The sequence below is a fragment of the Thamnophis sirtalis genome, unplaced genomic scaffold (genome assembly GCF_051295495.1).
Source record: "Thamnophis sirtalis isolate CommonGarterSnake01/CBP01778 unplaced genomic scaffold, rThaSir2_p1.2 scaffold_1, whole genome shotgun sequence".
Lineage (NCBI taxonomy): Eukaryota > Metazoa > Chordata > Lepidosauria > Squamata > Natricidae > Thamnophis > Thamnophis sirtalis.
This window is the reverse complement of record NW_028261381.1, coordinates 32,578,580-32,603,490: the sequence shown is the minus strand read 5'-3', so window position 1 is coordinate 32,603,490 and position 24,911 is coordinate 32,578,580. Positions and strand designations below refer to the sequence as shown.

The following is a 24,911-nucleotide window of genomic DNA, read 5'->3' as shown; positions in this document are numbered from 1 at the left end:
CCTCCTTTGGGAGCTACTAAAATTCTGATATTTTTCCCCCCTGGGCATTTGGACCAGGACATTAAATGTACACTATGTCGAGTGGTTGGAGTGTATGGTTGCTTTTTATTTGTGTTGTAAATAGATACTGTTAGATTAATCATCCAGAGTCATATCAGCAAGTAGGTGCCATGAAGATTGATTAAATACATATATGCAAATATTACAATTCTTTCCTTTATAATTCTCTTGATAAAGATAAGCTTGATTCATAAATTCCAACAGAAACATGGTCCTTGTTTATTATAAGTAGAAATAGGTTCAGATCCCACTATTTCCAAATAGATGTAAAATATGCCTGCTGGAAATCATCATAAGTTGCACTGGGCTAGTTAGATAAGTGAACTGTCATGGTGTGTAACAATCTGATAGTGAGATGGGCACCATATAAGCTTAGTAAATAAATAATAAATTTCCCGTGCTTCTAACTATCTGTACTCTAAGCAACACATACTGTATATAGACCATTAAATTGATTTCTACGAATCATCCCAAACTTGGCTTCACATATGCCTATTTGCTTGAACAAAAATATGTACTTCCAATTCGGCAACCAATTAGAAAGGACTTAAATTCCATATGTTGTATACCTAGAAAGAATGACAAAGCCCAACTGCAGATCTATGAAGCAGATCCAAACTTAATATCAAAACTAACATAGATTCATACTCAGAAAACTTGGGATTCAGTGCAGGGGTGAAATCAACTTACCTTTGCTACTGGTTGGCAAATGTGAGCGCACACGCCTCCCCCATGTATGAGCAGGATCTTCCGCACATGCGCAGAGCATCAAAAAGGGGACGTGATGACGTCTGGGTGGGTGGGCTGAGCCTGCTACCGAGCATGCCTCCAAAGGTAAGTAGAATAGTGGGGGGGGGGGGGGAATCCGCTGTGCCATGCAATTTAGATTAGCTAGAAAGCAGGAAATCCAATGATTCTAGCTAATATAAATTGCGTGTCACAGCTGATCATCGGAAATAACAGTTTCCCTGAACCGGTAGCACTTTTTACTACTGGGTTGGGCAAACCGGTCTGAACCAGTAGCATTTCACCCGATTCAGGGGTTAGTAAGCAATGGTTTGGTTTTTTTAAAGGGGGATTTTGAAATAGTTTCCTTTCCATTAGGCTGCTACAACAACTTCATGGACTGTCAGGCTCCACAAAATGAGAGAGAAAGAGGGGACTTGTGTCATGGGAGAAGGTTGCATGAAATGGAAGGTAAGGATAGGTAGGTAGAGAAGCCTTTAAAGAAACAAGAGAAAAGCAGCCCAGGTAGCATGGATCAGAACAACATTGGTAAATGATGCACGTATGCAAGAGAAGCGGGAGGCTAATAAAATGATTATCAAGTAGAGAGCAAGAAACTGGAAAGGAAGATTAGACCTTCTTAAACAGGCAATAGAAGCCTGCTTCCAGTCATTACACTTATAGTGTATCCTTTGTCCAGCACAATACCACTTGTGGGTATCCTGTTACTTTCAAAGCATGTTTTCCTACTTCTGGAAGCACTATCAGAATCACGTTTGCAAGCCTAGGCTAACAATTCGTTGCTTTATAGCTAAAAATCCGTAGAAATTCTCAGTTATCCAGGTCATGGTTTTCCCAAAGGTGCTTTTTCAGGAGGCAACTGGACTTTCTTGTCTTTCCTTTTGGATGGTATGGGAGTAGGAATGGATTTCCAGAAGAAAAATTGCTGACCACAGGAACCAGGAGCACTACGCAGGTGACCCTGAAGACACAGATAAACCTCCAAGTGCTTCAACAACCCTCTAAAACAGGGGTATCAAACTCCCAGCCCATGGGCCAGATGCGTCATGCCCGGTTTAGTGAAGGGGAAAAAAGTTGTGATATGTCACGTGATGCCACCATGAGTTTGACACCCCTGCTCTAAAAGGATGCACACCAGCTGTCTGCAAGGAATATAAATCTTTCCATTCCCCACTACCGTCAGAGGTGAAGAAGCTTCTTGGATGAGAAGCGAAACATCTTCAAAAGAAAAAACAAGGAAGTCCAGTTGCCTCTCGAAAAAGCACCTTTGGGACAATTTGTTGTTTTAGTTTGAAGAATTCTTTGGTCTTCATACTTTAGTCTTAGAGAACACCCCAATACTTGGAACTAAATGGCATAAATGCTGTGTGGCAATTAAACACATTTAATACTCCTGTTAGTTAGACTGTTGCATTGTTATTATGCTATTTTCCTGGACATCGATTGTATACTGTAAATATCACTTATCTACCACAATAACTTGTTTCTACATTTACTTGTAGCAATTCAGAGAGAGGGAGGGAGGGAGGGAGAGAGAGAGAAAGAGAGAGAGAGAATCTTAAGCTTTTAAAAGAATTATCGGTGTTCATGAAAAGAATAGGCAAAACAGAGAAAGGTTTATACACAATACAAACCAGTAGCTTCAATTTCAAACTAAAATTTATCATATACAAGAAATTGTCAGCATGTTTTAAATGTTTCAGGGTCCATAGTCTGACACTGTTCCTTTCAGCATAATAAGAGCACATAAAGCTTATGAAAAAGTAGAAGGTCACAAATACCCCAATCCTTAGAAACAACCCTTGCCAATTTCACAGTAACCTAGCTCTTACTAAGAATGCACAAGGCTGATGTTTTGGTCTTCAGATCTAACCTTATTAGGTAAAGGTAAAGGTTCCCCTTGCACATATGTGCTAATCCTTCCTGACTCTAGGGGGCGGTGCTCATCTCTGTTTCAAAGCCGAAGAACAAGCGTTGTCTGAACACATCTCCGTGGTCATGACTAAACACTGAAGGCGCACGGAACGCTGTTACCTTCCCACCAATACCTTCCTTATTTTTCTACTTGTATTTTTATGTGCTTTCGAACTGCTAGGTTGGCAGAAACTGGGACAAGTAACGGGAGCTCACTCTGTTATGCAGCACTAGGGATTCAAACCACTGAACTACAGACCTTTCTGATCGACAAGCTCAGCTTCTTACCCACTGAGCCACCACATCCCTCAGCTAAGCTTATTATTTACAAGCAAATTCTTAAGAAAAAATATGTATAGATAGCCCTCAACTTACAACCATTCCTTTAGTGACCGTTACAACACTGAAAAAAGTGACTTATGGCCATTTTTTACACTTAGGACTGTTGCAGTGTCTCCATGGTCACGTGATCAAAATTTGGACAGTTGCAGTGTCCTGGGGTCATGTGATCACCATTTGGGACCTAATAAGCAATGGAGAAGCCTGATTTATTTAACAACTGTGTTACTAACTTAACAACTGTAGTGATTCACTCAACAACTATGGCAAGAAAAGTTGTAAAAAGGGGCAAAATTCAACTGTCTTGCTTAACAACAAAAATTGTGGGCTCAATAGCAGTCATGACTACTTTTAGTGAAATCTTGCAAAAGTAAATGTTTTCATGATACTTTTATCATTTTCTCCAACAGTGATGTGAACATGCCTTAGAATGCATGTTCTTCTGCCATGCCCTTGCGATGCTGCCATTGTATTGTACAATGTTGTATTTTTGCCTGGCCCATAGCTGAGATAGTTTATAACCTCCCTTAGAGGTTCCAGTTTTAAAATAGAATATTCTCTCTTCCTCCAACATAATTCTGGCATTCTTTCTTGAAATCTTGCTGAACTAATCAGTGGTTGGGTTCTGTCCAGCTGTCATTGGCCACTTCAGACTGCTGTGGGCACATGTCCTGGGGTTACCAAGATCCTCCATGAACAAATTGGCTGGGGATACAAGAAAGGCAAAAACTTCACTCCCCCCCACAAACATCTCCCTATGTAAATGCCTGATGTTTTTCAAAATACTTGCCAGACCTTATGTGGGATGCAGCTGCTTTTAAACATGAATTTTGTGTTCTTGTGGTTCTAAGTTGCAAAGGTAGATTAAACCAGGAAAGAAGGCTGGATTCTATCAGCTGTTTGTTGCTACTTCTGTCACAAGTGGGTATTTGCTGCTTCTGTTGAGTGGGAGTTTCCCATTGCCATAATTTTGTACTGGTTATTAAATCGGGGGCAATGCCACTGTATCTATTGTACTCCATTCTGGATTAATGGCCTCGGCTGCCCTGGTGATGACTGCTTATTACATAGAGTTAAACACAATTATACCTTTTCCATGACCACCAAGTGAATTCTTCTGGTTACTGTTGTCCATGATATCAAAAATGAATTCCTTGGCTATTTGCTGCTGGCACTACAACTCCAGAGATGGTATTCAGCCAGTTCAGGCAAACTGGTAGCAGAAATTTTGACTGGTTTGCTGAACCGGTAAATACCACCTCTGTCTATGCCCAACCCGCCTGCCTGCTCACTCACCTTGCCCCCCCCACCTGCCGGATGCTCACCCTGCCCATCCCAGCCACACACACACACACACACATATATATATATATATATATGTGTGTGTGTGTGTGTGTGTGTGTGTGTGTGTGTGTGCGTATCTATATCTATCTATCTCTATATCTCTATATCTATCTATCTATCATCTATCTATCTATCTATCTATCTATCTATCTATCTATCTATCTATCTATCTATCTATCATCTATCTTGCCTTCGCCACGCGGCCAGCTGCTAATCACTTTGCCAGTTGCCAGTTGCCTTACCAGCTCTGCTCAGTTCACCAAAGGTAAGCATGCCTCCTGCTTGCCCTTCAGCTTGGGTCAGGGGCCAGGGCCGCGACATTCCCTGAGGCCTAGGAGCCTCCGTCCGCTCATCATTCACCTTGGCCAGGGAATGCATCATATCCCAGCTCTGGCCTTTCTGGTTTCTCCTGCATGCCGCCCGCTCTCCCTTCGCCATGCATCACCCCCTTTCCCCTCCTTCAGAGGCCTGGCCAGCCCTTACTCAATCTCCCCGTGGGTTTACCTTAATCTTTCTGTGGCTGGTGGCAGAGGGCAAAGCAAGCCAGGGCTGAGCCATCACCACTGGGCTCCCCGCCAACCCGCATCTCGCTCCCCTTGTCGCGAGATGCCTGCAACTATCTCCTCTTCTTTTTGGTGTGAGAAGCCTCCCAGCCGCCGCCTCTTTGCCAGCTGGAATCAAGCTGGCAGCAGCGGCTGCAGGCTTCTTTCTCCATGCCTGCTGCGTTGGAAGAACAGGGCGGTGATGGTGGTGGGACTGAAGCTCTTTTTGGTGTGTTCGAGAAACGGAGGTCGGTAGTTTTTGGCGCAAGAAGCCTGCAGCCACCACTGCCAGCTTGGTTCTAGCTGGCAAAGAGGCGGTAGCTGGGAGGCTTCTTGTGCCAAAACCTACCAAAACCTACAGGTCAAAAAAGAGGCTTTCAAACATTAAAAACTTATTCGAGACTATTTCACCTTGTTTATATGGATGATCTGAAGCTGAATTGAAAAATACAATCTGAAATAGAATAGCTGTTCAACAGCTGTCTGTACATACAGCCAAGATATTGCAAGGGAGTTTGGACTGGACAAATGTGCCTTGCTTACTATTAAACAAAGAAAAATAGTGAAAACTAAAGGAATCAAGATTCCCTATGAAAATAGCATCAAAAAGTCTGGATGGAGACAATCACTATAAATATCTAGGGATCCTTCAAGAAAACAACACCAAGCATGCTGAAGTAAAAAAAAAAAAAGAGGAAGGTGATCTTAAAGTCCAAACTTAGTAGAGGAAATATCAAGGCAATTAATACCTGGCCATTAGATGCATAGCTGGAATAATGGACTGGACTCAAACAGAACTAAAAGCCCTGACTACAAAGATCAGAAAAATAATGACAATCAATCATGCCCTTTATTCTTGCAGTAATGTTGATAGACTCTACTTACTTAGGGAAGTAAGTGGGTGGGAAATAAACAGTTGAAGAAAAAAAAAAGGAGGCATTGGAAGGATATCTGAAGGATAGTGAAGAAGGTGCACTGACGTAGTATATCATGAAGGCCTAGTGTAACTAAGAGACCAAACTGGCTTTCAAGAAAGACCAAATGAAGAACAGAAAAGAGAGATGGCAAGGCAGAGAGTATTACATTGCAAATACATAAAAATAAATTGGCAGTCAAAGCGGATAACAAGAAGAAAAATAAACATTCATTATCCAGATTTGTCTTTCTTATGGACAATTATAAAGTCTGGGGTGTTATATAGACAGATGTCGGTCTCTTTGAATTCTAAAGCCCCAAAGCACTTTAGTTTCCTTATTTTTTATTACTGTCTGTTTTGTATGGTCCTGCCAATTTTTCCTTGCAGTCAAAGGGTATTTTTTGTAGAGCTTCCAATGCAGTATTTGTGCTACTTTGTCATGCCATTATTTGTTGTCAGTGTGTTCAATCTTCCTGCAGCAGCTAACTAAGTGATCCACTATTCCTTCATCTTTTTTTGCAGACGTGGTATTTCCTATCTGTTGCTGTCTTCTCAATTCTATGCATTTGTTCTTAAGGCTTGGTCTTGTGCACCTAGAACTACTGCTCTGTCTCTTTCTTCATATATATTTTTTTGCTCTTAGCCATTGCCAGATCTTGTTATCTGTTTTGACTGCCAATTTCTTTTAATGTATTTGCAATGTAATACTCTGCCTTGCCATCTCTCTTCTGTTCTTCATTTGGTCTTTCTTGCAAGTCAGTTTGGTCTCCTAGTTACACTAGACCTTCATGTTATACTACGTCAGTGCACCTTCTTCACTATCCTTCCAATGCCTCCCTTTTTTTTCTTCAACTGTTTGGTGTACTTGCAACATTCCCCACCCACCTTATTTCTCTTGGTAAGTAGAGTCTTATCAATATTACTGCAAGGATGACCGGCACAATTCATTGTCATTATTTTTCTGATCTTTGTAATCAGGGCTTTTAGTTCTGCTTGAGTCCAATCCATTATTCCAGTTATGCCTAATGACTGAAATTGCCCAGGTATTAATTGCCTTGATGATATTTCCTCTTCTAAGTTTGGACTTTTAAGATCACCTTCATTATTTTTTTACTTCCGCATGCTTGGTGTTATTTGCTTGAAGGATGCCCAGATATTTGTAGTTATTGTCTCCCTTCAGTCTCTTTGATGCTATTTTCATAGGGCAACTTGATTCCTTTAGTTTTCACTATTTTTCCCTGTTTGATAGTAAACAATGCACATTTGTCCAGTCCAAACTCCCTTGCAATATCTTGGCTGTATGTACAGGCAGTTGTTGAACAGCTATTCTATTTCAGATGGTGTTTTTCCATACAGCTTCAGATCATATAAACAAGGTGAAATAATCTCACAGAAGTTTTTAATGTTTCAAACCCATGGCTGACTTGTTCAGTTTGCTGACAGAAGAAACAGTGCAATGACAAAAAATAGTGATGATAGTGAGTCTCCTCGAAAGAAACTAATAGGGATTCACACTGCTTATCCAGTTATCAATTATATACAAACCAATTTTTTTTGTCTAGTTTAACTAGGCATGATACAAAATTGAAAAGCAATTATTATTTATTTGAGTTATATATCATCTTTTACATCCAAGGCGGCATATATGTTACTCTCACTTCCAACTGTATAATATATGGTACTGAGGTAGCATTAAAATGTAAACATCTTCCCCCAAAAAGTACTTTTGGAGAAAGTTCATATCACCTCTTATTTTACACATGGTAGAATTATTTCTGTAAATAGAGGTTCACCATCACCTTTTTCTCTCTCTTCTCGTTCAGTTTTATAAGGGTGGGACTCCAGCAACTAAAAGTCCTATGCAAATTGGTAAAGAAGAGCTAAAATAACATCAACTGCATCTTCTATTAACTATGGCATCCAAATCAAAGTGTTGACATTGGTCACAAAAGACAAGTGAGGGAGTCTTCTTTTCTTCTTCAGCAGAATGTTATAGGATTTTGATGCATCCTAAAGAAAGTGTCAGAATTTAATGCAAAATACAACCTCCTCCTACAGCATCAATGGTGGGTTTCAAAATTTTCGCTACCAGTTCACTGGTCGTGGCTAAGTGGGTGACATGTGATTGAGTGGGCGTGGCCAACATGACATTACTCACGCCCACGTCCACAGGAAAAGGTAGGAAATTTTTTGAAATGTCTACCTATTTACCCCCCCCTTCGCCAGTCATCCCCATTTCCCCTCTTTTAGTGGCCCCAGCCTTAGACCCGCTTCCTCCTCCCCCCGCCTCTTTGTTCGGGCTGCTTACCTTCCGTAGCGGTTGCTCCAGGCTCCGGAAGGCAAGCTGATTGGAGTTTTCAGTGGCCCCCAGCCAGCCTCTGCTGCTGGGAAGTGCCTACAGGCTGCCAAAAAGTACTGGAGGTCGGTGAAAAAGCTGTTGCCGTCACCGCCATGTTCTTTGTGCACGCACATCCCATTGCCTTACAAGTCTGGCTTTTCGATGGCCTGAGGCCAGCCACCACCTTCTTTGCCAGGCTGGCTGGGAGCCGCACTAAACTCCAGTCAGCTTGCCTTTTAGAGTCTGGACCATCCACTGCAGAAAGTAGTGCATTCCCCAAACCGGCCGAGGCAGGAAGCGAGAGGGCAGTGGCTCTGGGGCAGGGCCAGAGCCAGGGAATGGCGTATTTCCCAATATGGGCAAGATATGTGGTGGGTCCAAGGCCTCAGGGAATGGCACTCCCCTGGGGTCCGGGCCCCCGACCTAGGGCAAGCAGGCAGCATGCTTACTTACCTTTGGTGAGCTGAATAGAGCAGGTGAGGCGTGTAAGTGACTGGCGAGGCATGTAGCTGGTCCGTCTGATGAAGTGACGGCATATATAGGGCTCGGATTGGCAGGGCGAGTGAATGAGTGTCGAGCGGGTGGGCGAGGGGAGTGAGCGGTAACTAGGTGACCTGTTGGGGGCATGGCCAGCCACCGTCACTACCAGTTTGCCGACCTTGGCCAAATTTCCGCCAACGGTTCACATGAACCAGTGTGAACTGGCTGAATACCATCTCTGCACAGCATATATATGTATTCATTTATTCTCTGTTGAGGATGAAGATCTATGCTTGACAAAATATCATGCACACAATACATTTAGTTAGGAGGTATTTATAGCTAATACTTATAGTAATATATTTAGGCATGATGTAAAGCAAAAAAGGCTTATCAAAATCGTATGCTGATAAATTCTGGGAATTATCTCGCAGTATAAGAATGACCAGAGTAAAACAGAAAGGGCACATGAATTCAATATTGATCATATTAGTAATGGTATATATTATATCACCATAATATATACCATGCATTAACTTAACTATAGTATATTATGGTAATATAAATTGCATTTTGATTTAAACAATTAATTTATGTTCTTTGTGCATTAAATCTTCTCAGTGCTGAAAAAAACTGGTGTGTTACAGTCTCACAGTAAACATACCTTTTTAGAAAAAAAGTTTCATTGAGGTTACTTTCTGGTGCATAGGATGGTCATATTAGAGTTTGAATTCATTGATCTGACTTTAGGCTAAATATATATCTCAACTTATAACAATTTATAAGTGATTGCTTGAAGTTACAGTAGCACTAGAAAAAGTGCCTTATGACTACTCACTTATGACTTCTGCAGCATTTTCATGGTCATGGGATAGCAATAGCAACTTAGACTTATTTACCGCTTCAAAGTGCTTTACAGCCCTCTCTAAGCAGTTTACAGAGTCAGCCTATTGCCCCCAACAATCTGAGTCATCATTTTACTGACCTCGGAAGGATGGAAGGCTGAGTCAACCTTGAGCCTGGTGAGATTTGAACTGCCAAACTGCAATCAGCTGGCAGTCAGCAGAAGTTGCCTGCAGTACTGCCCTCTAACCGCTTGCGCCACCACGGCTCATAAATCAAAATTGAAATTTTAATGATCAAAATTGACTGTATTCTGATCATTCTGCAAATATTCCCAGTTTGAAACAAACCAAATCTTAGCTTGAATCATCTGCTCCAGGTTCAAAAAGAAGTTTTTAAGTTGGAAAATCTTCCAGAATGGCTGGAACCATCCACTGTAACTCATTTCAACTTGCAAATCTTTTATACACCTTTAGATTGCCACCTTCTTTTTAAATTGGAATTCTTTTAGTTTCAGAGCTGCACAACAGATCAGGACAGACATCAGTAAGCTAAACCTGCAGCTTTCACCTTTACATTGACTAAAGCAGGACTTTTCAGAGTTTCTTAGGCTGCCAAACCTGTTTTCTTTAAGTCCCTAGTCAATAGGCAAAGCCCTCATGAGAGAAAATTGGTTAATTGCCACCTCACTTCCCTTAAAAAAAGGATAATTAAGAAGGGAAATTCCTGTCCACCCAAAATCCAAACCTTTCCTTTAGAGGGAAGCAGTGAGGGGCAGGGCTAATTTGCAGAAGGCAGATTGGGCACAAGGAAACTGGTGGCCATGGCATTTTTAAATGGCTGAGGTACCTCGGACGAATTTCTATGAGAGCCCTTGGCTGTGTGTAGCAACGTTTTGTAATGATTTTTTTTTGTCTCTAATGTCTCACAGAACATGATCCTGTTCTGGCAGAACCTTGTTTGATGGTTTGTTATGTACCGTGTTTCCTCAAAAATAAGACAGGGCCTTATTTTCTTTTGACCCTCGAAATAAGCACTTGGCCTTATTTTCAGGGAGGGGTTATTATTTTTGAGGTGCAGGAGGCAGTGAGCGTAGTCACCTCATGGCTACTGCTGTGTTGCAATATTTTTGGGGGGGGCTTATTTTCAGGGGAGCGCTTATTTTAGCACATGCACTCAAAAGCCCGATTTGGCTTATTATCCGGGGAGGTCTTATTTTCAGGGAAACAGGGTATTTAGTGTTTGGCAATGGTACAATTAGCTAAGAGGCTACAATGTTACTATATATATATACTATATATAACTATACAGTTATTTGACTGTTGAAGAGTATTAGTCCTTTTAGTTCATACTTGTGTGCATATCCAAGATGCATCACAGGGGGCAAACAAGTTCCTGTGGTGCCATCTGTGGCCTTCTCTCACCATTGCAGTTGGGTGTCATATTCAGGCAGGTTCAGCAGGGTCCGAACTTGCACAAGAAAACACTGCCACATTTCCCACCGAAGTGATACCTATTTATCTACTCGCATGTAGTATGCTTTCGAACTGCCAGATGTGCAGAGGTTGAGGCAAGTGATGGGAGCTCACGCCACCATGTAGTGTAGGACTCGAACTGCCAGAGCAAAGAACATCTCCAGCATCTTTAAGCCGCTGAACCGCAGCATCTGCACCTGTTTTGAAAAACCCAGGATTAAAGATTGCAAAGGCAATTTGGAAAGCATAAAACAGAATGCCTTTTTGAGTTATAGTAAACCACCAATTTAATGCAGTAATGAAGGTTGGATAGTTTTTATTAAAGAATGTCACATTTGAATGGGATGTAATCCTTGCACATGTTTCTTATTTTTATGAATTTTACACATGCAGGCAAAGAAACATACCAAGTATACCCAGATTTTATCCACTGCATCTGAAATCGAGTAAGCTGGAATATGAGCAGTCAAGAACGGATCTTAGTTTTGTTGGCATGATATTCCTGGGCTGCTCAACCTGTTAGAAATGAGGATAAAAATATAATTGTTTGAACAGGAATTATGATCTTGTTGCACAATGATATTTTGACAGGGTGGAGCGTTGTATTTCGCTTACATTCAATTTTGTTCTAATGTAAACCATTATCTTGATTGCTAGCTAGGGAGAATGTTCTTCCTACCGAGATAAGGAGGGAGTGCAGGCAAAGTGATTATGGGCAGAAAGGGTTGGGAATTGTCATAATTTTATTTATAAGATTTGTTAAAGCTACCTAACTCTAGGACAATTACAGGCAGCTTTCAATATGTGGAATACCTAAATTAAAAAAACAACAACTAGAACACCGAGGCTTCCCTGACTGAAACAGCATTTCCCAACACTGAAAAAAAGATTTGAGAGGGGCTCACAGACACCCTAACCCCAGGCCTGGGAACACAGCAGGTCTTAATTACTATCCTACACAATGCTGTTGCTTGGAAACTGTACTCTGGATACAATCCAGCTAAACATTAGTGTTATTCTATTCAAAAAAAGCAGGAGTCCTTTTCCAACTAGCACATTTTATTAAAGTGCATAAGCTTTCCTGAGCTGCAACTCACCTTATCAGATACAGAAAGTGGTTAGACTGATGGAGGATTACTAAACTGATGGCCTATACCAGGTATTGCTGAGCAGAAAAAGCTTATAAAACTAAGACTGATAGCCAGAACCAGATAAAACTGGTTGGGTGATTAGCCTGGTGAACTATTGTTGCCTTATCACAAAAGGTCCCTAAAAACACATTTCCTATGCGATTATAATTTATTATAACTGCATCCCCACTCATATATTATGTGATAGGCAAAATGACATACGTATGTATCAAGTTCCAAACAACTGTTTCTCCTCTTTGAACATTTAACACTTGGGTCCATGCTATTTTATTGCTGCAGTAATAATAAATGGATTGGATTTCTCTCATTCTGCGAGAAATTAATTTGGAGCTCCCCACACTGGATCATTGTGCCTACCTTATACCAAATCAAAAATCAAGTTTATTACAGTCAAAGACCAGACCAGACCCGACCCAATTATATAACACTCAAGGAATAGCCAATTGATTTGATACCTCTGGGATGACAAACCTATGGTACGTGTGCTACAGGTGGCATGCAGAGCCCTCTCTGCTGGCACGTGCCCCCTCGCCCCAGATAAGATCTCCACGGCGCTTCTTTTGTGAGCTTCTGTTTCCTTGCAAACAATGAAACAAAATGAAAGAAAAAGACTGTACCTCTTGCTGCCCTGCCAGAGTTGGGATGCCCCGCAGGCCAGCTGGTCTTTGGGTCTCTGCTGCGTGCATGCAATGTCTGCGCATGCACATGCGCATGTCCGCAGGTGCACATATTTGCATGCATGTCCCCACATATGCCAGTGATGACAAACCTTTTAGACCCAATGCCCAAACTGTGTGCTTGCACATACCCAAATGGAAAGGTGTGTGCATGTGCATGTCCACATGCGCATGTCCGTACATGCATGTCCTTTCAGTTTGGGCATGTGCACACAGTTTGGGCACTCAGGATCTAAAAGGTTCGCCATCACTGTGATACCTTATACCAGTTTTGTGACCAACCAAACTAGTTGTCAAAACGGAAGAGTTTCTTCTCTTTAACCACAGAACCCTGGTGGCAGAGTGGTTCAGAACACAGTTCCTGTAGCCAGATTCTGCCCACAGCCAGGAGTTTGATTCTGACATGGCTCAAGGTTGATTCAGCCTTCCATCCTTCCAAGGTCGGTACAATGAGAACCCAGATTGTTGGGGGCAATATCTTGACTCTGTAAACCACTCAGAGAGTACTGTAAAGCACTGTGAATCGGTATATAAGTGCTATTGCTATTTTCCATTTGTAAGAAAATTTATCTGGTCTCTTCCAGTGGCAAAAGAGGGCATAATATACTCTTAAATTCCGTCTCTCCCATAGCAGTCCCCCAAGCCTCTCACTCTCCCTCACATACTGATGCAGAGAAACCTTCTGGGAACACTGAAGTTTTAGCAATAACTGGCAAAAATAATATCTTCCTTTTATTATAACTGTCCAGAGTAGGCCTATTTAGGAAGACTCCGAGTTTAACTCATTGTTTTAAAGGCACCAAGAGAAAGAAATTATGCTTGGATGTCCTTCTGAGTAACCATACTTAGGCCTGGATATGTAAGTTGGGTGCCTGGTGAATCTTAGCTAACCATGTCTTTCTAAATAGGTTTGTTATTCACCAAATATTGCAGCCAAATTAAAAGTGGGCTGATATTGGACATGACCCCCCCTTAGAAGAAAAAAAACCAGGATACAAATAGAAATATTATATTTCAGATGTTCAACGGTTTATCCCTATTTAAATACATAAGGTCCTTTCAAAAGGTCAGGCTTGAAAACATTTATCTGGTCTGATTTGTGTTGCTTAAGGCTGACGAAAAAGTACTTTGAATTTCCTTATGAAAAGATCACGTGTTGGTTTATGGGCTCATGACCTAAAGCCAGTCCCTTTGAGACCGCAGATCTGTATGTTCGCTTGAAACTGCGTTCCCAAAATAGCAGCTCAACCTGTACAATTATTTTAAAAAACCCGAATACAAATTGTTAAAGACATCTCAGAAGTGCCTGAGGCTCTTTTCTCTAAAAGAGCTTTTTAAAGGCTGCCCAGAATATCTCATGCTTTTAGTTGTTATATTTTCATTTGTCTAAGGAATGCTGAGTTTCATCCTTTAATTTTTGGTATATCTGGTTCCAGAAAGTTATTAAACAAACAGATGAAAACATTTTCAGTTTTACCTTTGTATGTAGGCATTAAAATGCAAATTATTTGAATAAGGTAGCACAGTATGCTGATTATAAATTAGATGCAAATATAGTGGAATTGTTTCCAGGATCTGGGTTAACACATACTAGCTGTAGGCCATACATGGATTTCTTATGGCATTACATTCAGTTACGACATTCACGAATGAAGCTGAATATACCTGTCCCAGGATAATGTTGCAGGATTCAATCTGGGTTGGGATCAGAGATTTTGTCTTCTTAGCTTTCGGACTCGTGCTGCAGCCCATATTCATGGAACTTCTCTCTAGGCTATAGAGAAGATGGCCTCCAGCATGAGTCCGAAATCTCAGAAAGGCAAAACTTCTGGTCCTTGTGACCGACCCAGATTGGATCCTGCAGTTTCAACATTAATTACACAAACGCCTTTGGCCACTTTGAAAACATGGTATGCAGGCAACAGTTCGTTCTACCCCCCCCCCCCACCTTTTTTAAAAAAACCAGCATTTGATATTTAGGATTCTACATTAACTAAAAGTGGTTAGAGTCAGTTATGTATGACACATTATAACAACCAGTGTGTAAGGATATTTATTCTTCAGGACAAAAGGGATCAGTATTTGGAATATATTTATAGTTTTATAAATGCAATGGTTCCAAGTGGAATTCTAACCGAATGTGTAGGGCAACATGCCATACTTTTTTTTTTTAAAAAATGCTACCACAGCTAAAACTAGTCTTAAAGGGCTTCCCTGTCCAGTCATGTCTGACTTAAGTGGGTAGAAGGTCATTTCTGTTTCTTGGCTAAGGGAAGCAGCCGCGCATGCCAGCGTATGCCAATAGTGCAAGGAATGCTGCTGTTACCTCTCCACCAAGGTGGTACCTATTAATCTATTCACATTTGCATGCCTTCCAACTGCTAGGTGGGCAGGAGCTGAAGCAGAAGCAGGAGTTCACACTCCACTGTCACCAACTGGGCACTCAGCTTTCTAGCTAACAAGGTTAGACCAAAACAGCAACTTGCAAAAAAGGAGCAGAAAGACCTCACTCGTGTAAGCATGAGGAAGAGTAAGGATTATGTCCTCCAGAAACCCACTTGGTTACCATGCTGGGATCCAAAAAAGAACCCCCGAATTCTTTTCCGGGCCAGATCACCTGTTTGCAGTTCCCTGATCTGCCAAGGGGATATAAAGTCGCTTCTAAAAGACTTTACCTCCGGTTGGACAGTAGGTGGGGAATGCCCCGTTCGTTTCGCAAACAGAGGCGCCACCCCAGATGAATCACTTGATCAAGTAGGAAGTGCCTGGGTAATGCTAGCACTATCGGCGGAAAGGGGAAAAGTTCAGCCGCTCCAACTTTCCGTTAGTTCCCCCCCCCTTCCTCCTCCTACTAAAGAAAAGGCAAGAATGGAGGGAAAATAAAAGCGAGTTGCCCATGAACGAGCCCAATGAAGAACCGCACAGGAAAAGCCCGATTTGGAAAACATCCTCGCCGCCCCCTTGCCTTTTTTCTTTAGCAAAGCCAAAATCCCAAGTAAAATGGCACGCGCGCAGCCCCTTGGAAACGAATCTGGGTCTTCTGAGAGGCGATTGTGTGGAGGCCCTGGGTTGTTTCTTTTGCGGGTCATTTCCTTTGGCAGGAGAGTTGTTTACCGGCTGCAAATGTCACAGCGCTGCAACAGCCTCCTTCTTCAGAAAAAGCCGCTTCTGGCTCGGCCAGGGCGGCTGAGCGACTCGCAGCGCCAGTCACTCTCTCTCTCCCTCTCTCGGCGCTAACACGTGTGTGGAAAGGGAGGAGCGGGAAGCGCTTCGCTCTCTTCCACCCGCTTCCCCCCCCCCGCCGCCCCATTACGGCAACTTGCTCCTTTGCAGGCCGGTTAGCGGAGGCGGGAAGAAGGAAGGCCGCCAAGAGCCCCCTAACTTTGCCCCCCTTCCTTCCTCTGTTGTTCATCCGCGAGCGACTTCCAGGGCTCGCCCCGTGAGGCCCGGTTTCCTAAAAAAACAATAATGCATCACCGAGGTTAGCTAGAAGCTGCTGGGCTGGCAAAGAAGCAAGTAAGGTAAGCCAGCAAGTCGCTCCGACTGGGCTCCACCTGCAGCCCGGGGAGGCAGGCGAACGCTTTTAAGGCACGCCGTGGAAGAGAGCTTGGCGTATTAGGCCAACGGCCGGGTGACTTCCCGGAATGGTCCTCGCGTTGCAGCGGCGGCCGCAGCGGGGCCTACAGAGCGCGGGAGTTTTCATCTGAGATTCCCCGCCTCGGCCGGGCCTCGGTGGGAAAAGCCTGTTGATTTTCGGCGGGGACAAAGGATCCCCCTGACTGGCTCGGGTACCCTCCCCGCTTGCTTGTCCGAGGAGGAGCCCTACGATCCCGCATCTTCCGTTTTGCTGAGCCCGTGGGCGGCTGCAGCTGGAGGGAAAGGTGCCGGTCACTGGGAGATGCTGACTCCTCCTTCCACCACTACCACCCCCGCCTTCTCTCTCTTTCCCTTCTCGGTCGGGCGGGAACAGGCGGTGCAGTGGAGCCGGCGCCCGGATCGGAGGAACGGGGTTCCGGAGGAGGCATCGCGAAGGGTCGGTCTGGTTGCGTCCTTTCTGGCTTTCCCCAATTCCTTCGCGCGCCTGCTTGCGGGTTTGGTGGCTGGGGTCGGGACACGGTGGGGCAGAAGAGAGAGCGAAGAGGGGGTGGGGGGAAGGCACAGGTGGTCTCCCCACCGCCGGACTTCAGACCTGAAACCTGTTGCGAATGGTCAGAGCTTATGTAATTGTGGCGGAGCCCCCGATCGTGTGCCCTACTTTCTACTTTTTTGTCACCGCAGAGACCTCATTTGCAGGCCAAACATTGCTGAGCTGCTTTTCCTCTGGCAAAAAAAATGTATAAGGTTTAATTTGTAGTACCACAAAAAGCCCGCCCCCCAGCCCCGAGGACATCCATATACTTGCTTCTATTTCAAGGGTCTGATGCTGGTAGTCATTAGTTGCATTCTGAGCTTACTTTTGGTGACTGTTTTCACTTCCAAGGATAAGCTTGGGGACTTGTGTGGTGTAATAACAGGACTCAAAAGGATCAATCACCCCTACCCCCTGTAACCTAACCCGCATTAATATATAATATTGGGTTTGGGCTTATCATCTGCAGGCATAAGGGTGAGTGAGGTCTTTCATTTGAGAACAAATTACAAAAAGGTTAATTCCTGCTTTAAAAAAAGGCTTTGAGTCTTTTTCTCTCCTAGATTGAGTGCTTTTTCTGGTTGCCAGTTTGGATATGCTAAATACACAGTAGTTCTTTTGGCATTGTTGACTTACTACTGTAGAGGACACTTGGTTAGGGTTATTAGAAGTAAATGAACAGATGGCAGGCCCCACCATTAATCAGAGGGAAATGGTCACAGCAGATGCTTGAGGTAGAAAGAAATGGATAAGTGCAAGAAGCAGTTGGCAATATGATCATTCAATCTATCCTGAGTCAGGACAGATGTTGAGTAGATCCTGTTAAGTTGGAAACAGGTAACTGACAGAGTTATGACTACCACCTAATTTAAATTGGGAAAGATTTCTGAATCCAGTTTTTCTAAGGAAAAAAAAGAATAAAGCAAAATTTTCCTTCCTAATTATTATCCCACCATTTTTATATATAATTCAAAAGTGGGTAAGCATACCTAATAGTCCTGCGTATTTTCTCCGCAGGTGAGGTAGATTGGGCTAAGAAAGTGATGAAAATAGCTGATACATATTTGTGAACTAGGGTGGATTTCTGTTTGCAAGAATTTGGAATTTTTTAATTCAAAAGATTTAAGTCAAAAAGGATCATGAAAAAACCTTGTGGCAAATTACTTCTATACATTTGGCAGAATAATATAGAAGTAGACTTTCAACAAATCTTTGAAGTAATTTTTTTACCTTCGGATAGGTCTCTGACAGAAACTATTGTATTGCTTCTTAGCATGATTGGAGGATCTTATAATTCAAGATAAGATAAGATCACTTACATATTTCTTAGGTGAACAACTGTTGAAGATTTGGCTGCTGAACAAGGAAGTATGTCTTGGGTTAACTATTACAAAGAACGTGTAGATGATATCTTGATCAATTAATACTTCTTTAGAATTAGGTAATTCAAGGGAGTTCCTAGGCAAGAAACCCAACCCATGAGTGTTTTCATAACAGGAAACACAAATATTTTATAAATGACAACAAGGATCAAGGATAACTCACTTTTTTCTGTCCCATTTTGTTTTAAAGTTTACCTTTTTTTGAAGATTCTAAGGTGAAGTTTTGCCTGTTTGATACCTGAAAAATTACAGATTTTATGTACCCATTGCAGTCCTAGATTTTGGAATCTCATTTCAGGTTCCTAGTTTATATTTTATAACACTTTATTTTAATAATAAAATTAAATTCTGAATAATAAGAATGGTCTTATTCTCTAATTATTTTCCAAAGTTTATTTGAATTTTTATTCCTAGGAGTCAGATTAAGATCAGAATATAAAATGTTAAATATTATTTGAAAATTGAAGACGTGCAGATGAAAATCCACTGACATCATAAATTATTTCTGCCCTTATCACTCTTCTTCTGGTTACATGCTGAAAACCATATTTCTTAGGCGTAAAAAGTTTCCACTAGTACGGTATAATTCCACAGGTGTGAGCACACACCAAGAAAATGTACCTACTTACAAATGTTGTTATTGTTGAGGTCACTACATTGATCTGGAACAACTTTACCCAATTTACTATCACGTGGAAATGTTGTGTTATATTCCTGTGTTCCCCAGGTAGTATGGACAATGAGTATGATGGATTAGGATATTCATGCCTGTCTAGGATCCAAGACTTGTCCTTGCTGGAAAACTGAAGTTGCTTCCCAGATGGAATTATGGGTTGCTGTCGGAAGAGTGGCTGTATTTTCCGTCACCATGGTAATAATAACTGAGGTCAATAATGCAAAGGAATTGTATTACCATAGCAAATCAGCTTGCTTCCTGGGCCAGCTCCAATAGGATATCCTAGGGGAGGCAAGTTGTGGGATTGACAACTCACCTGTAAATACCTAAGGACAGAAATGCCAAGTGCTGAATTCTCGGTGGCCCCTATTGTGGTGAGAAAGCAATAACACTTATATATGTATAGAGACAGAGGTAGGGAGTAGGCCTCCTTTATGGTTAGCCCAGAGAGCTGGAGAAACCATGGTTGAAACCTCAACCCTGAGGCTGTGTTAATATACAGATATTATGCCCTAGGAAGGAGGCAATAACAAATCATTTCCAAGAAATTCAATTCAAGAATGGACGTTAAAAATAACAAACTTAGCAGAGATGGCTAAAATATCAGCATATCTTAAGGATCACTCAGATGAGAAATATAAAATGGACTGGAGAAGATGGATTGATTATATTAAAAATAAATACGGGACTACGAAATTCCAGATAGTTTATGACTAAAAAAGCGAGGAATGAGATAATGTGTTTAGAGTTAGCCTAACAAAAGAGGAGTTAAAGCACAAATGAAAGATGATACTAACTTTCTTTTAGTTTATCGTAGAATATGCTTGTTAAAGATTTATACCCTGTATTCACTCTGGGAAGCTGGGGGGGGGGAGGTTGGGGGGGTTGGGTTTGGGTGGGGAGGGTGGGGGAGGGGAGGTAAATATTTGTAAAAGCTTTTTTAAAATTTTCAGTTAAAAAAAAAATCACTTCCAAGAAACATTGCCAAGAAAACTGCAGGGACTTGTCCAAGCACTCACCAGGAATCAACACTGACTCAAAGGCTAACAAAAAAGTTATTCTTACAATGACGTTCAAAATCATACTTATAGTCTTTTGGAAGCCAAGTAGGAGAATATGCATTTTCCATGCGTTCAGGATAACGAGTATGACCAGATACTTGTGCACTCAAACGTATCACTAACTAACATGGCTGCTGTATCACTTTATTTCAATGTTTGATTTGTAATGAATGACTTATAATTCTTATTATCCAGAATTAAAAAAGAGGCATGTCCATGACAGCGTTTCATAACAGTAAATATTTTCAAATGTTTAGAACTAAATCTACCCATATACTGTTATAGAATCGTGTCTTATGATATTCCTTAAGCAGAAAGTTTAAAGTTACATCAGACATATTAATTACCTAGCAGCTGCCTCCTTGTGCCCTTTCTCTCTTTAAACCTTCCCTTTGGCCTGTTGAGTTTTTTTGTCACGCACCCTGTTCCTTAGGGAACTGGCAGAATAATATGAGATCGTTATTTGCTAAGGTTTGGATTGTGAAATATTGCACTGCTCATTGTCAGTCTTAATGTAGTTCTTGGGAGGCTTGAGAAAACCAACAAAGTAAATACTCCACAGTAATGCAACATAGCTAGTATTGACAATTAGGATCTGTGATTTTGTAGTGTTATTGTATGAGTCATTTGCTACAAATGATCAGTGCAAGTAACTCTAGGATTTTTGTGTTTCTGTGGATATCTGTGAGCAGATTGCTTCTGCATTTAATATATCTTACCAATGCTTTTGCTTCAGGAGAATCCATACTTTTCTCTGGTATCTACAGGTGAAACTCGAAAAATTAGAATATCGTGCAAAAGTTCATTTATTTCAGTAATGCAACTTAAAAAGTGAAAGCCCCAAATCCACAATTTCAGAAAATTAGAATATTACATACAATCAATAAAACAAGGCAATAGCAGTAGATAGCAATAGCAGTAGACTTATATACCGCTTCATAGGCCTTTCAGGCCTCTCTAAGCGGTTTACAGAGAGTCAGCATATTGCCCCCAACAATCTGGGTCCTCATTTTACCCACCTCGGAAGGATGGAAGGCTGAGTCAACCCTGAGCCGGTGAGATTTGAACCGCTGACCTGCTGATCTAGCAGTAGCCTGCAGTGCTGCTTTTAACCACTGCGCCACCTTGGCTCTTGGATTGTACATAGAACAATATCGGACCTCTGAAAAGTATAAGCATGCATATGTACTCAGTACTTGGTTTGGGCCCCTTTTGCAGCAATTACTGCCTCAATTCGGCGTTGCATGGAAGCTATCAGCCTGTGGCATTGCTGAGGTGTTATGGAAGACCAGGATGCTTCAATAGCGGCCTTCAGCTCTTCTGCATTGTTCGGTCTCATGTCTCTCATCTTTCTCTTGGCAATGCCCCATAGATTCTCTATGGGGTTCAAGTCAGGCAAGTTTGCTGGCCAATCAAGCACAGTAATCCCATGGTCATTGAACCAGGTTTTGGTGCTTTTGGCAGTGTGGGCAGGTGCCACGTCCTGCTGGGAAATGAAGTCAGCATCCCCATAAAGCTCATCCATGAAAGGAAGCATGAAGTGCTCTAAAATCTCTTGGTAGACAGCTGCGTTGACCCTGGATTTAATGAAGCACAGTGGACCAACACCAGCAGATGACATGGCTCCCCAAATCAACACACACTGTGGAAACTTCACACTGGACTTCAAGCATTTTGCAGTGTGTGCCTCTCCATTCTTCCTCCATACTCTGTGTCCTTGGTTTCCAAATGAGATGCAAAAGTTGCTCTCATCAGAAAAGAGGACTTTGGACCACTGAGCAACAGACCAGGTCTGTTTTTCTTTAGCCCAGGTAAGACACTTCTGACGTTTGTTGTTCAGGAACGGCTTGACAAGAGGAATATGACATTTGAAGCCCGTGTCCAGGATCTGTCTATGTGTGGTGGCTCTTGATGCACTGACTCCAGCCTCAGTCCACTCCTTGTGAAAGTCCCCAACACTTTTGAATGGCCTTTTCCTGACAATCCTTTCCAGGCTGCGGTCATCCCTGCTCCTTGTGCACCTTTTTCTTCCACACTTTTCCCTTCCACATAACTTTCTATTAATGTGCTTTGATACAGCACTTTGGGAACATCCAACTTCTTTTGCAATTACTTTTTGAGGCTTTCCCTTCTTATGGAGGGTGTCAATGATGGTTTTCTGCACAACTGTCAGGTCAGCAATCTTTCCCATGATTGTGATTTCTACTTACCCAGACTGAGAGACCATTTAAAGGCTCAGGAACCCTTTGCAGGTGTTATGGCTTAATTAGCTGATTAGAGTGGGACACTTTGAGCCTAGAATATTGCACCTTTTCACAATATTCTAATTTTCTGAGATTGTGGATTTGGGGTTTTCATGAGCTGTAAGCCATAATCATCACAATTATGACAAATCACAGCTTGAACTATCTTGCTTTGCATGTAATGAGTCTATCTCATATATGAGTTTTACCTTTTAAATTGCATTACTGAAATAAATGAACTTTTGCATGATATTCTAATTTTTTGAGTTTCACCTGTATGTTACTTTTGCTTTAAGTTCTGCTGGCCTTTCTACTTAGTAACATATGTGAGCGAGGGATATATATATATATATATATATATATATATATATATATATATATATATGTGTGTGTGTGTGTGTGTGTGTGTGTGTGTGTGTGTGTGTGTGTGTGTGTATGTAATGTATGTGTGTGTGTGTGTGTGTGTGTGTATGTAATGTATGTGTGTGTGTGTGTGTGTGTGTGTGTGTATATATATATATATATATATATATATATATATATATATATATATATATATATATTTAGAGTGCTTGTAAACATTAGGAAATACAATCAGTATAATTCAAACTACAGTAAAATAAAATAGTACAATAATTATGATGGACTTCATCAGAGGCATTGCTATGTCTTTTTAGTAGGTTAAGAGACGTTCAGTGTTTTGACTAATATGTGTTACACATCCAGAAACATCTATAGGGAGATGGTCAAGGAGGACAAATCACAAAAGGAGTGTTGTGCTGACATGGTGTGAACTTTACTCTTTTTGTATATGTATCATGACATTGTATGCAAGTCTGAAAGGGGTAGAGCTTGTGTGATAGTAAAATGATTTTTGGGGAAGTGTCAGAGAAGACATTTTTCAGGCACATCTTATGCTTTATTCTATTAGGTGTATGGTAATTTAAGAGCTATACCACCCATAAATATCTGGCAGCCTCCTGAGAGAAATCGTCATCCTCCTCCTCCTTCTGCCCCTCCTCCTCCTCTTAACCAATTAAAAGCTAAAACACATTTATTTTCTTTAATTGTTTTTTGCTCAAAAGCTAGTATGGTGATGCAGTTGGCCGTTCTTATTATATTCTTGAATGACTTTTCATCACAGCATCTTCAAAAATATCTTAACGGTGGTATAAGAGGTTGTGATTAGATAAGCTGAATTTGTATTTCCTTTGCGTTCCTGCTGCTCAGTTCTTTTATTTTTGTAACATCTAATGTATTTATGCAAAGAGCATTTATTTACTTAGCTTTGGTGGTGGAGTCTCAGCTTCTGCTCCCCAGCTTCTTATTTTTGCCTCTTCATGTGACTTCATACCAGAGGTGGGTTCCTACCAGTTCACACCTATTCGGGCAAACCGGTTCATCAAATCTACCGAACCAGTTAGAAGAGGTTCCACCAGTGGACCCGGAAAGCAGCCCACACCTACAGAAGAGGTTCCAAAAAATTTTGAAACCCACCACTGCCCCCCCCCACACACAGAGACAGACAGACAGACTGACACAGAGAGAGAGAGAAAGAGAAAGAAAGGAAGAAAGAAAGAAAGAAAGAAAGAAAGAAAGAAAAAGAGTGAGAGATAAAAGAAAAAAGGGACAGAGACAAAAGGAAGGAAAGAGAGAGAGAGAGAGAGAGAGAGAAGAAAACACATGGCCGGCAAGCCACTCCCACCAGGTCACATGGTTGGCAAGCCACTCCCACAAAGGAGGCCACACCCACAGAGTAAGTTCCAAAATTTTTTGAAACCCACCACTACTTCATACTTCCCAAATGTATATCTAGGAGAGCAGGTTATTTTTATTTATATGGTTGGTTTCTCTCATAATTCTAAATCATAAGGTATTTAGTGTTTTGGTTTAATATTACTGAGTGAAATCGGGAGTTATAGTTAATAGACTTTGATTTATAGCTTGGCATGTTACATAGAACCAGTTCATTATAGTTGTTCAGTTTAACCATGACAAAGCAAACCATGCTTAGTCCAACATGAGACTTGTAGAAGTCTTAAATTTAGAGCTTAACTGCTCTAGAGATCTAGGAAATAGGTAAGAGTTGGCTGCTATGTTTTCCCTAGATCTAAACTTCTGAATAACTGTGGGTGGATTAGTGGGATTAGAAGATTACCAAAATCTTCATCATAAAAAGGGTGAATGATTTGGGATAAAATAATTCTATAGTTTGGTTTATTTATTTGGAAGTAAGTCCCAACAGATAAACATACACAAATTTATAGCTTATCTTGCAGTCTTTAATGTGTAACTCAATCTGACATATAATAATAAATCCTTTGCTATATTGATGTTTCATTATATATTGATATACAACCTTTTAATTATAAAAATAATACTTGCTGGAGTCATTGTGGATATAGATCCCTGGTATATCTTCATCCAGGGTAGAGTAAGCAATTTAACGCTTTCACACTTTCTATTTTAGGGTGCAGTGAAACCAGAGAATTGCTTACCATTTCACTGTTGTGCTTATGCTAGCACTATGACCATGTGGTAACAGCTAACCCTATAAATGAAACTCCAGCTCTCTGGATACTTTGCATTTGACC

At 41.4% G+C, this 24,911-nt stretch overlaps 1 protein-coding gene and 1 long non-coding RNA gene across 3 annotated transcripts in view; one reads left to right on the top strand and one right to left on the bottom strand.

Moving 5' to 3' along the window:
* Positions 1-7,491: 7,491 nt before the first annotated feature.
* On the bottom strand, positions 7,492-16,098 carry LOC106538828 (uncharacterized). Its single transcript, XR_015696045.1, has 4 exons — positions 15,792-16,098; positions 11,406-11,514; positions 8,654-11,195; positions 7,492-7,872 (listed from the first exon to the last, which is right to left on the bottom strand). It is a non-coding gene; the product is annotated as an uncharacterized LOC106538828 (long non-coding RNA).
* A 111-nt stretch (positions 16,099-16,209) lies between these two features.
* Positions 16,210-24,911, top strand: part of GPD2 (glycerol-3-phosphate dehydrogenase 2) — a 101,369-nt gene continuing 92,667 nt past the window's right edge. Inside the window, exon 1 of one of the 2 annotated variants that reach the window (XM_087710370.1) lies at positions 16,210-16,347. The gene's annotated coding sequence lies outside the window, so the exon portion shown is untranslated. Of the gene's footprint in view, positions 16,348-16,758; positions 16,860-24,911 lie in introns of those variants that run through there. The other variant, XM_087710362.1, reaches the window with a different exon arrangement.